Source organism: Coregonus clupeaformis, chromosome 10, assembly GCF_020615455.1.
Source record: "Coregonus clupeaformis isolate EN_2021a chromosome 10, ASM2061545v1, whole genome shotgun sequence".
In the NCBI taxonomy this organism is placed as follows: Eukaryota; Metazoa; Chordata; class Actinopteri; order Salmoniformes; family Salmonidae; genus Coregonus; species Coregonus clupeaformis.
This window is the reverse complement of record NC_059201.1, coordinates 29,861,865-29,875,971: the sequence shown is the minus strand read 5'-3', so window position 1 is coordinate 29,875,971 and position 14,107 is coordinate 29,861,865.

Below are 14,107 nucleotides of genomic sequence, written 5' to 3'. Positions count from 1 at the left end.
TGGTGTGTGTGTGTGTGTCTTTGGGTGTGTGTGGTTGTGTCTTTGGGTGTGTGTGTGTGTGTGTCTTTGGGTGTGTGTGTGTGTCTTTGGGTGTGTGTGGGTGTGTCTTTGGGTGTGTGTGTGTGTGTGTGTGTGTCTTTGGGTGTGTGTGGGTGTGTCTTTGGGTGTGTGTGTGTGTCTTTGGGTGTGTGTGTGTGTCTTTGGGTGTGTGTGTGTGTCTTTGGGTGTGTGTGTGTGTGTCTTTGGGTGTGTGTGGGTGTGTCTTTGGGTGTGTGTGGGTGTGTCTTTGGGTGTGTGTGGGTGTGTCTTTGGGTGTGTGTGTGTGTCTTTGGGTGTGTGTGTGTGTCTTTGGGTGTGTGTGTGTGTGTCTTTGGGTGTGTGTGGGTGTGTCTTTGGGTGTGTGTGTGTGTGTCTTTGGGTGTGTGTTTGTCTTTGGGTGTGTGTGGGTGTCTCTTTGGGTGTGTGTGGGTGTGTCTTTGGGTGTGTGTGTTTGTGTGTGTCTTTGGGTGTGTGTGAGTGTGTGTCTTTGGGTGTGTGTGGGTGTGTCTTTGGGTGTGTGTGGGTGTGTCTTTGGGTGTGTGTGGGTGTGTCTTTGGGTGTGTGGGTGTGTCTTTGGGTGTGTGTTTATTTCAGCCTGCTGATATGCGAGGAGGGAGGAGCTTGTGTTGTTAATGATGATGGAGATAACACTGAAAGTGGCACCATGCTACAGCTGGCTGAGGAAAACAGGGCATTCAATTACTGATAAAAGTGACTGAGAGATAGACAGGAACAGTCTGGAGATGCAAGGGGGGTCATAGACCCTCACCTGTCTTGTGCAACTATCTCTATAACTCTGTGTGTTTTAAGTGAGATTTGTCCATTTAGATTCAATATCAAGAGAATCTACTAGGGGAAAGTCAAAGTGACCTCAACTGAGGGAGGGAGGGAGAAACCGATAAGGAGAAAAGGTGACAAAGGTCTTTTGGTCATAAAAATGAGATAAGAAATGATCGAACATGACTATAGAATCAAAGATACTTGGGCAGTATTCATGGTAGAAGTTCATCTGAAGGCCACCTCCTAATCTGCCACAGTATCTTCCTCTGTGAGGCCTAACTCCTCACACTCCCTATCGCCCTGATTTTTCTTAATTATTTTTCTCCCTTGAACCTCTCCTATTTTAGTGCAGTTATTTGCCCTCTCTCGGGTAAAGATAAAAACTCTGTTAAGATATTATTTTGACAGAAAACATGAAAATACCCAGTGCATCGGCAGTGTGGGAGTGTTCCCAGTCCGAGGTTGAGCACTCTGCTCTGCTCTGCTCTCTCCGGAGTGAGGAGGATACTCCACACAGATTCACCACAGCTCTTTATAAGGAGAGATGGAAAAAAAGGCCTGCAGCCTCTATATTTAGACAGACGTTATTGAGCCTCTTGTCTCTTTTTCCCCTCTGCTGCTGTCAGGAATCCCACCAAAGCCATGTGGGCGGGCAGGCAGGTCTTTCTCTCCCAGAGAACAGAGGGGAGAGGGAGAATAATAATGTTCTTGATAATAACAGAGCAGGCAGACAGTGTGAGAGAGAAAGAGGAGGAGAGAGAGGCTCATGGTGGGTGTCATTGTGCCTCACATCCCAGCTAACATTTCTAGGGAGAGAGAACGTTTTTGTAATGTTACCCGTAATGTTCCCCTAATGTTTGAGTGTCCAGTTCTCCGTTAGTTAGGGGAACATTATATCTACAGTACCAGTCAAAAGTTTGGACACACCTACTCATTCCAGGGTTTTTCTGTAAAAAAAAACTATTTTCCACATTGTAGAATAATAATGAAGACATCAAAACAATGAAATAACACATATGGAATCATGTTGTAACCAAAAAAGTGTTAAACAAATCAAAATATATTTAATATTTGATATTCTTTGGAGTAGCCACCCTTTGCCTTGATGACAGCTTTGCACACTCTTGCCATTCTCTCAACCAGCTTCATGAGGTAGTCACCTGGAATGCATTTAAATTAACAGGTGTGCCTTGTCAAAAGTTAATTTGTGGAATTTCTTTCCTTCTTAATGCGTTTGAGCCAATCAGTTGTGTTGTGACAAGGTAGGGGTGGTATACAGAAGATAGCCCTATTTGGTAAAAGACCAAGTCCATATTATGGCAGGAACAGCTCAAATAAGCAAAGAGAAACGACAGTCCATCATTACTTTAAGACATGAAGGTCAGTCAATACGGAACATTTCAATAACTTTTTAAGTTTCTTCAAGTGCAGTCGCAAAAACCGTCAAGCGCTATGATGAAACTGGCTCTCACAATCACCGCCACAGGAATGGAAGACCTAGAGTTACAGTTGAAGTCGGAAGTTTACATACACTTAGGTTGGAGTCATTAAAACTTGTTTTTCAACCACTCCACAAATTTCTTGTTAACAAACTATAGTTTTGGCAAGTCGGTTAGGACATCTACTTTGTGCATGACACAAGTAATTTTTCCAACAATTGTTTACAGACAGATTATTTCACTTATAATTCACTGTATCACAATTCCAGTGGGTCAGAGGTTTACATACACTAAGTTGACTGTGCCTTTAAACAGCTTGGAAAATTCCAGAAAATGATGTCATGGCTTTAGAAGCTTCTGATAGGCTCATTGACATCATTTGAGTCAATTGGAGGTGTACCTGTGGATGTATTTCAAGGCCTACCTTCAAACTCAGTGCCTCTTTGCTTGACATCATGGGAAAATCAAAAGATATCAGCCAAGACCTCAGAAAATAAATGATAAACCTCCACAAGTCTGGTTCATCCTTGGGAGCAATTTCCAACGCCTGAAGGTACCACGTTCATCTGTACAAACAATAGTACGCCAGTATAAACACCATGGGACCACACAGCCGTCATACCACTGAGGAAGGAGACGCGTTCTGTCTCCTAGAGATGAACGTACTTTGGTGCGAAAAGTGCAAATCAATCCCAGAACAACAGCAAAGGACCTTTTGAAGATGCTGGAGGAAACAGGTACAAAAGTATGTATATCCACAGTAAAACAAGTCCTATATCGACATAACCTGAATGGCCGCTCAGCAAGGAAGAAGCCTCTGCTCCAAAACCGCCATAAAAAAGCCAGACTACGGTTTGCAACTGCACATGGGGACAAAGATCATACTTTTTTGAGAAATGTCCTCTGGTCTGATGAAACAAAAATAGAACGGTTTGGCCATAATGACCATCTTTATGTTTGGAGGAAAAAGGGGGTGGCTTGCAAGCCAAACCGTGAAGCACAGGGGTGGCAGCATCATGCTGTGGGGGTACTTTGCTGCAGGAGGGACTGGTGCACTTCACAAAATAGATGGCATCATGAGGAAGGAAAATTATGTGGATATATTGAAGCAACATCTCAAGACATCAGTCAGGAAGTTAAAGCTTGGTCGCAAATTGGTCTTCCAAATGGACAATGACCCCAAGCACACTTCCAAAGTTGTGCCAAAATGGCTTAAGGACAACAAAGTCAAGGTATTGGAGTGGCCATCACAAAGCCCTGACCTCAATCCTATAGAACATTGGTGGGCAGAACTGAAAAAGCGTGTGCGAGCAAGGAGGCCTTCAAACCTGACTCAGTTACACCAGCTCTGTCAAGAGGAATGGGCCAAAATTCACCCAACTTATTGTGGGAAGCTTGTGGAAGGCTATCCAAAACGTTTGACCCAAGTTAAACAATTTAAAGGCAATGCTACCAAATACTAATTGAGTGTATGTACACTTCTGACCCACTGGGAATGTGATGAAAGAAATACAAGCTGAAATAAATCATTCTCTCTACTATTATTTTGACATTTCACATTCTTAAAATAAAGTGGTGATCCTAACTGACCTAAGACATGGAATTTTTACTAGGATTAAATGTCCGGAATTGTGAAAAACTGAGTTTAAATGTATTTGGCTAAGGTGTATGTAAACTTCCGACTTCAACTGTACCTCTGCTGTAGAGGATAATTTCATTAGAGTTGCCAGAAATTGCAGCCCAAATAAATGCTTCACAGAGTTCAAGTAACAGACACATCTCAACATCAACTGTTCAGAGGAGATTGCGTGAATCAGGCCTTCGTGGTCGAATTGCTGCAACGAAACCACTACTAAAGGACACCAATAAGAAAAAGAGACTTGCTTGGGCCAAGAAACACGAGCAATGGACATTAGACCGGTGGAAATCTGTCCTTTGTTCTGATGAGTCCAAATGTGAGATTTGTGGTTCCAACCGCCGTGTCTTTGTGAGAGCTTCAGAGTAGGTCAATGGATGATCTCTGAATGTGTGGTTCCCACCGTGAAGCATGGTGGAGGAGGTGTGATGGTGTGGGGGTGCTTTGCTGGTGACACTGTCTGTGATTTATTTAGAATTCAAGGCACACTTAACCAGCATGGCTACCACAGCATTCTACAGCGATACGCCATTCCATCTGGTTTGCGCTTAGAGGGACTATCATTTGTTTTTCAACAAGACAATGACCCAACACACCTCTAGGCTGTGTAAGGGCTATTTGACCAAGAAGGAGAGTGATGGAGTGCTGCATCAGATGAGCTGGCCTCCACAATCACCCAACCTCAACCCAATTGAGATGGTTTGGGATGAGTTGGACCGCAGAGTGAATGAAAAGCAGCCAACCAGTGCTCAGCATATGTGGGAACTCCTTCAAGACTGTTGGAAAAGCATTCCTCATGAACCTTGTTGAGAGAATGCCAAGAGTGTGCAAAGGTCATCAAGGCAAAGGGTGGCTACTTTGAAGAATCTAAAATCTAAAATATATTTTGATTTGTTTAACACTTTTTTTGTTAGTACATGATTCCATATGTGTTATTTCATAGTTTTGATGTCTTCACTATTATTCTACAGTGTAGAAAATTGTAAAAATAAAGAAAAACCCTTGAATGAGTAGTGTGTTCAAACTTTTGACTGGTACTGTATGTCAAAGTGTGTCAAATATGTAGGCTTAAAAGCACTGTGTGTGAATATCCCTTGCCAACAGACAAAGAGCTATGAATGGATCAGTGGTTCACAAATCAAGCCCTTGATTGGCTCGGCAACAGTAACAAGGTGTAATGAAACCATTTTTTGAGGGGAGAACATTTCTTTGGGACAATCAGGCAATGTCCTGACAACTGATACACAAAACATTTCCTGCAAAGTTCCCATGAAATGTGTCTACAACATTTTAATCTTATATTCTGAAAACATGCTTCGTAAACAACATGTGTAGACTAACAGTGAAATGCGTACTTACATGCCCTTCCCAACAATGCAGAGAGAAAAATATAAAACAAATAATAATGGTCTGGGGCTGTTTTTCATGGTTCAGGCCCCTTAGTTCCAGTGAAGGGAAATCTTAACGCTACAGCATACAATGACATTCTAGATGATTCTGTGCTTCCAACTTTGTGGCAACAGTTTGGGGAAGGCCCTTTGCTGTTTCAGCATGACAATGCTCCCGTGCACAAAGCGAGGTCCTTACAGAGGAATAAATAGTAACGATAACATGGCTTAATGCAAGGGGTACCAGTACCCAGTCGATATCCAGGGGTACGAGGTAATTGAGGTAGATATGTACAGTGCCTTCAGAAAGTATTCATACCCCTTGACTTATTAATGTTCTGTGCATGTTTGGTGGGAGGTTGATGGAATATTCTCCTAACCCACACAGAAAACTGGACACATGAATGTTCTTGCAATGTTCCCATGAAACGTGTCTAGAACGTTCATATTTTATGTTCCAAGAACATGGCAACCATGCTCTGTGTATGTTTGGTGGGACATTGATGGAAAATTCTCCTAACCTTCAGAAAACTGGACACATGAATGTTTTTGCAATGTTCCCATGAAACGTGTCCAGAACATTAATATCTGATGTTCTGAGAAAATGGTAACAACGTTCTGGGAATGTTTTATTTGCCATTAAGGGAATGGTCTTTTGGAAACATTCCTTGCACATCACAGGAACATTCCTATGAAAACGTTAGTTAATAACCTAATGAGACTCTTAAGGGAACGTTCACTAAAGTTTTGGGAATATTTGTTGTTAGCTGGGATATTTGGAGCTCTTCAATGGTTGTCATCAAAATCCCCATCAGTGTTCTGTGTCTGCCAGTGGCCTGGTGGGATGGAGAAAGTCAGTAAAGGGCACGTATTATCAGCCCCTCATGGGTCCTTCTACTGCCCCCTTGACAGGTATCTCCACTCTGTTCCACCTCCTGGATTGTTTAGGCACCCTCGGTTGACTATAATTGTTTCAGTTATATGCAAAAATGTGCTTGTTGTGTTGTGTGTTTTTGTTTGTGTGTGCGCACATCTGTGTGTGTGTATATTAATTTCCTAGCCTGCTTTTCTGAGTGCACTAAACTTAAAGTTGCTCTCCACGTACGTCTCGTATCAGGCCTTATCTCCATCGTCACTCAAGACTTCTCTCAAGACCTTTGACCTCTGCTGTCCAAATACAGTGAAAGACAAACCGCACTCTAATGTGGCACCCTCAGGATACCTATCGCTCTTACTCCCATAGTGATTCTAATGAACTGCTACTCTTGTGTGGTGGAAACGGTAGCCAACCAACGAGGGACACCCTGTCAGCTAAGGGGGCTCTCTCATAGGTCCAGAGCAGTAGGGGGAGGGAGTTAATGATGATCATGTGCTGATAAGGACATTTAGTGGAATAGGAGATTTTAAACAGTGGGTGAGACTTATGAAGAACAACAATGAAAAGATACAGAAAGTAAATATGAACTGATAATTCAGCGTTTGGTCATTATCTCTGGATCAAAATTATTCTATCTCTTGTATCTGTTGCCAGAGCAACCTCCATTTATTCTCAAGGTGTGTCCAACATCAAATGTGTCACCATGAAGTGTGGAATGATGTAAGAACCCTATTGAACGCATAGTGCAGCAAAAGTTCCAGCCAATGTTGATTATATCCATATCTAAAGCAGACAGTTCAATAACCAGTCTTAGTTGCTGTTGATAAAAGCACCAACAACAGCCTACAAAGTAAACAGGAGTGTGTTGTCTTGTTCACATCTCAACTCTTGTTTCCTCTACTGATCCTGTAAGAGTGAATAGCCTCTGGTGCTACCTGGCCCTGAGGGGAAATGAGGGGGATGCAGTGGTGTCGTTAGGCCTGGGTGTTTTTGATCCAGCCCCAAACCTTTTGATGGTCAGTCTGATATGGGTTTCCATAACCACACATCACTTGCGCTATGCAGTACTTAAGTACTGACACATTTTAATGAAAAAAATAAGAAATACAATATACTGCGCTAGGCAGTAGCAGGCACTGCAAGAAGCCCCTGGAGTGACGCGGTGCCTGCTGTGATTGGTCGAGATTTCACAACGCAGTGGACCGCTCACGTCCCTTGATCCCACCACAACAGCACCGGTTAGATGTCAATGTCATCATTCAGCAAAACACCTGTCACTCAGTCAGAGTCTGCAGCATATCACATAGCAAATATGGATATTTGGAACTTCTTCTGAAAGAGTGGCAAAAAAAGTGAGAAGGTTGAGCAGGTTGAGGCATCAGTGAATGAGGTGGAGAGGGCAGAACAGCCAGAAAGCCAAAGTGCAACAGCAGCAGAGTTAGCCACAGGTTTGTGCAGGGTTGGTGGTAGAGGTCTTCACGGGACCAAAAATGTGGACCCGTTCTGAAATGACCCAAGGACAACTAGACCAGTTTTGTATAGATCTGGTCGGGTTCAGACCCGGTCCGATCCGAGTGAGGGAAGCAGCAGAAAAGTCATTTTTTAAAGTTACTTTATTAACCGGAGCTGATAAAGCTTCAGAGGATGGAGGTGTCACTTTAGCAGGCAGGGGGAAGGGCCGTATTGTCACCGAGTGACACGGGGAGCAAAGAGGAGGGAGGGAGAGATGAGAGACAGCAACCAACCAAGCTGACTCGCGGTACAGTAGACTAGTAGCTGCCATAGCTACACTATATATATTTTTTATACAAAAGTATGTGGACACCCCTTCAATTTTTATTTTATTTAACTAGGCAAGTCAGTTAAGAACAAATTCTTATTTACAATGACGGCCTACACCGGCCAAACCCGGACGATGCTGGGCCAATTGTGCACCGCCCTATGGGACTCCCAATCACGGCCGGTTGTGATACAGCCTGAAATTGAACCAGGGGGTCTGTAGTGACGCCTCAAGCACTGAGATGCAGTGCCTTAGACCACTGCGGATCCCAAGTGGCGCAGTGAGTGGATTCGGTTATTTCAGCCACACCCGTTGCTGACAGGTGTATTACATTTACATTTTAGTCATTTAGCAGACGCTCTTATCCAGAGCGACTTACAGTTAGCGCATACATTATTTTATCGAACCCACAACCCTGGCGTTGCAAACGCCATGCTCTACCAACTGAGCTACATCCCCTGCCGGCCATTCCCTCCCCTACCCTGGGCCAATTGTGCGCCGCCCCATGGGTCTCCCGGTCGTGGCCGGCTACAACAGAGCCTGGATTCGAACCAGGATCTCTAGTGGCACAGCTAGCACTGCGATGCAGTGCCTTAGACCACTGCGCCACTCGGGAGTACATCAAATCAAGCACACAGCCATGCAATCTCCATAGACAAACATTGGCAGTAGAATGGCTCTTACTGAAGAATCTGGGTTGGCGGATGCCATGACAACGCTACCTGCCCCAATGCATAGTGCCAACTGTAAAGTTTGGTGGAGGAGGAATAATGGTCTGGGGCTGTTTTTCATGGTTCAGGCCCCTTAGTTCCAGTGAAGGGAAATCTTAACGCTACAGCATACAATGACATTCTAGATGATTCTGTGCTTCCAACTTTGTGGCAACAGTTTGGGGAAGGCCCTTTGCTGTTTCAGCATGACAATGCTCCCGTGCACAAAGCGAGGTCCTTACAGAAATGGTTTGTCGAGATCGGTGTGGAAGAACTTGACTGGCCTGCACAGAGCCCTGACCTCAACCCCATCGAACACCTTTCAGATTAATTGGATGAATTGGAACGCTGACTGCGAGCCAGGCCTAATTGCCCAACATCAGTGCCCGACCTCACTAATGCTCTTGTGGCTGAATGGAAGCAAGTCCCCGCAGCAATGTTCCAACATCTAGTAGAAAACCTTCCCAGAAGAGTGGAGGCTATTATAGCAGCAAAGGGGGGACCAACTCCGTATTAATGCCCATGATTTTGGAATCAGATGTTCGACGAGCAGGTGTCGACATACATTTGGTCATGTAGTGTAGGTTATTTATCATCAAATATTATTACATAGTACCTGTCTTGACTGCATCATACCAGGAGAAGCTAGTTAAGCTAGCTAACGTTAGCTAGCTAGGCTAATTGATGCTAAGTGCATGCAGGTTCTTATCCTACAGTCGTCCAAAAAGTTATACTTTTGAATAATCTGGACATAGAACATTCTTCCAAGAGTCTTGATGATCATCCAGGTGCTTCCAGATGCTTTTTGGCAAACTTGAGTCAACATTTTGGATGAGATGGGTCCCATTATGTCTGCCAAACACTATATTCCACAGTAAGAACCTCATACCAACAGTCAAGCATGGTGGTGGTAGTGTGATGGCTTGGGGATGCTTTGCTGCCTCAGGACCTGGATGACTTGCCATAATAGAAGGAACCATGAATTCTGCTCTGTTTCAGAGAATTCTACAGGACAATGTCAGGCCATCTGTCTGTGAGCTGAAGCTGAAGCGCAGCTGGGTCATACAGCAAGACAATGATCCAAAACACACAATCAAGTCTACATGAAAATGGTTTAAAAGCAAAAAATCTGAAGTTTTGGAATGGCCTAGTCAAAGTCCAAACCTAATCCCAATTGAGATGTTGTGGCAGGACTTGAAACGAGCAGTTCATGCTCGAAAACCCACAAATGTTGCTGAGTTAAAGCAGTTCTGCATGCAAGAGTGGGACAAAATTCCTCTACAGCGATGTGAGAGACTGATTAACAACTACAGGAAGCATTTGGTTGCAGTCATTGCAGCTAAAGGTGGCACAACCAGTTATTGTGTGTAAGAGGCAAATTACTTTTTCACACTGGGGAATTGGGTGTTGCATAACTTTGTTAATTAAATAAATAAAATAAGTATCAATATTTGTTTTGTTATTTGTAAACTCAGGTTCACTTTATCTAATATTAGGTTTTGGTTGAAGATCTGATAACATTCAGTTTCAAAAATATGCAAAAATAGAGAAAATCAGAAAGGGGACAAATACTTTTTCACGGCACAGTGAGGGAAAAAAGTATTTGATCCCCTGCTGATTTTGTACGTTTGCCCACTGACAAAGACATGATTAGTCTATAATTTTAATGGTAGGTTTATTTGAACAGTGAGAGACAGAATAACAAAAAAGAAAATCCAGAAAAATGCATGTCAAAAATGTTATCAATTGATTTGCATTTTAATGAGGGAAATAATTTGATCCCTATGCAAAAAAATGACTTAGTACTTGGTGGCAAAACCCTTGTTGGCAATCACAGAGGTCAGACGTTTCTTGTAGTTGGCCACCAGGTTTGCACACATCTCAGGAGGGATTTTGTCCCACTCCTCTTTGCAGATCTTCTCCAAGTCATTAAGGTTTCGAGGCTGACGTTTGGCAACTCGAACCTTTAGCTCCCTCCACAGATTTTCTATGGGATTAAGGTCTGGAGAATGGCTAGGCAAATCCAGGACCTTAATGTGCTTCTTCTTGAGCCACTCCTTTGTTGCCTTGACCGTATGTTAAGGTTGGGTTTGTTTCAATCCTAACCACATGCCCATAGTTGGTAACACACAAGTTATCATCAATTCGGAGTGCAGCTGCATTCGACCCGATCGTAACGCCTGTGGTAAATTTGGGTTGACTTTGGATAATCCTATAGGGCTAGTTAGGGACCATCGGTAAATTACACAATGTACAATTCCAATAGCTCCAAATTTCAATTACTTAATAAAACCTCAAACCAACTATAAATTGTAGAAATTCACGTACAAACATTGAAAGCATTTAATGAGAAAACTAAAAGGTGTGCAACATGATAATATTGTCTCATTTACATTGTGTAATTTATTGACAGTCCCTAACTAGCCCCAGAAATAGGTTATCCAAAGTCAGATCGCACACCATCCATCTGAATCTAATTGATGTTCTTTTTCCCCCAGTCTGATTTAGTGCCTGGTTTAGTCCACTCTGTTCTAATGCGTCTTATGGACATTGTAGAGGGAAACGGAAGACACATACGTGTTCCTGAGAGGTCAGTTCGGATCACCACTTTATTTTAAGAATGTGAAATATCAGAATAATAGTACAGAGAATGATTTATTCCAGCTTTTATTTATTTCATCACATTCCCAGTGGGTCAGAAGTTTACATACACTCAATTAGTATTTGGTAGCATTGCCTTTAAATTGTTTAACTTGGGTCAAACGTTTCGGGTAGCCTTCCACAAGCTTCCCTCAATACGTTGGGTGAATTTTGGCCCATTCCTCCTGACAGAGCTGGTGCAACTGAGTCAGGTTTGTAGGCCTCCTTGCTCGCACATACTTTTTCAGTTCTGCCCACACATTTTCTATAAGATTGAGGTCAGGGCTTTGTGATGGCCACTCCAATACCTTGACTTTGTTGTCCTTAAGCCATTTTGGCACAACTTTGGAAGTATGCTTGGGGTCATTGTCCATTTGGAAGACCCATTTGCGACCAAGCTTTAACTTCCTGACTGATGTCTTGAGATGTTGTTTCAATATATCCACATAATTTTGTGAAGTGCACCAGTCGCTCCTGCAGCAAAGCACCCAAACAGCATGATTCTGCCACCCCCGTGCTTCACGGTTTCTGATGGTGTTCTTCGGCTTGCAAGCCACCCCCTTTTTCCTCCAAACATAACGATGGTCATTATGGGCAAACAGTTCTATTTTTGTTTCATCAGACCAGAGGACATTTCTCCAAAAAGTACGATCTTTGTCCCCATGTGCAGTTGCAAACCGTAGTCTGGCTTTTTTATGGCGGTTTTGGAGCAGTGGCTTCTTCCTTGCTGAGCGGCCTTTCAGGTTATGTCGATATAGGACTCGTTTTACTGTGGATATAGATACTTTTGTACCTGTTTCCTCCAGCATCTTCACAAGGTCCTTTTCTGTTTTTCTGGGATTGATTTGCACTTCTTGCACCAAGCATCTCTAGGAGACAGAACGCGTCTCCTTCCTGAGCAGTATGACGGCTGCGTGGTCCCATGGTGTTTATACTTGCGTACTATTGTTTGTACAGATGAACGTGGTACCTTCAGGCGTTTGGACATTTCTTTTGATTTTCCCATGATGTCAAGCAAAGATGCACTGAGTTTGAAGGTAGGCCTTGAAATATATCCACAGGTACACCTCCAATTGACTCAAATGATGTCAATGAGCCTATCAGAAGCTTCTAAAGCCATGACATCATTTTCTGGAATTTTCCAAGCTCTTTAAAGGCACCGTCAACTAAGTGTATGTAAACTTCTGACCCACTGGAATTGTGATACAGTGAATTATAAGTGAAATAATCTGTCTGTAAACAATTGTTGGAAAAATTACTTGTGTCGTGCATAAAATAGATGTCCTAACCGACATGCCAAAACTATAGTTTGTTAACAAGAAATTTGTGGAGTGGTTGAAAAACAAGTTTTAATGACTCCAACCTAAGTGTATGTAAACTTCCGACTTCAACTGTAAATATTGGTGGGGCAAACAACAACAAAAAATGTGGGATGCATGCCAGCAAAGCCACTACACAACACAACACTAAACAATACATGAATTGCACTATAACAGTGACAAACAGTGCCCACAAACTGTTAGGGCCTACATAAAGCTGTCCCAACAGCAGAATCCCAACAGCAGTCCCAACACCTTACCACTGCTACACCTGGCTATCAGCTGAGCCTTGTCTGGCAGCGAAACTTAAAAAACATAGCTAATATGACTGACTTGCTTAAACAAAAGTGGTTTCTACTGACAATTGAGATGTACAAACTATGGCATAAGGGGACAACAAGCGTATAAGAGGCAATCCGTAATTTCGATTAAGACATTAATGAGTGAGTTAGGACGGCCATAGTCAATATAACTATTTGTTCAGAGCTTTTGAAACTTTTGAAATGTTGTGCTGTGCTCACTTGAACAGGAAGGTGGCGCGGCGGTCCTTCGTGGGCAAATTTTGTCATCAAACTTTGTCATCAAAGTCTGTCATTCTCTGGATTTATGGTGCTTTCAAGACAACTGGGAACTTGGAAAACAACAAGGTCGAATCATGATGACGTCAGTGATCGTCAGGTCGTAGCTCTAGAAAGAGGCCTGAGTTCCGGATTTACAATTCCCAGTTGGATGACCTTTCAAAACGTATTTTCCCAGTCAGAGCTCGTTTTTTCCCCAGTTCCCAGTGGACTTGAACTCACTAAAGTCTGATTTTGCTGTTCCAAGTTAACAGTTGTTTTGAGCGCGGCACAAATCATGCTTCATTGACAGCATGGCCAATGTTGAATGTTTATAATTTTAAGCTAGGAAAAGAGACCCTTAATCCTAGACTTGGGACCACACAGCCACTCCACTGAATAGCAGGCTAGTGATTGCTTTGCAATGCTTGCAGTTAGCCACTGATTCCTTCCAAACCACTCATTGTTGAATTTGCGATTTCCAACTTGTGTAATGTTTATGTCCAATGGCCGATGAGCACCAATACATTTTATCTATAATTTCTCTTCATTATTTCTCTTCATATAACAAGGATTAAAAAGGATTTGCCAGTAGATTGTTGACTTGATTCATGATGATGACTGCTAGCTAAGATTTTAAAAATATGATGTTGACATGATCAGTCCAATCAAAGCTACTGTATATATAACGTGATTTGACGTAATTTTATCTGTGGCCAATGACCTTGAGCCTTCTTGGATGGGCACTTCTAATGAGTGACAGAACACTGAGCCAATCACGGTGCAATGCTCCGTATTTTGAAACACCTGCATTTTGGAGCTGCCTTACTCAAAATAAAAAAGAGAGACCATGTTTGTATGCAGCTTTATTAACTCAATTATATATTTATTTTTTTACATTGTTTGCAAACTGACATGTGACACGTATTAATGCCAAAATAA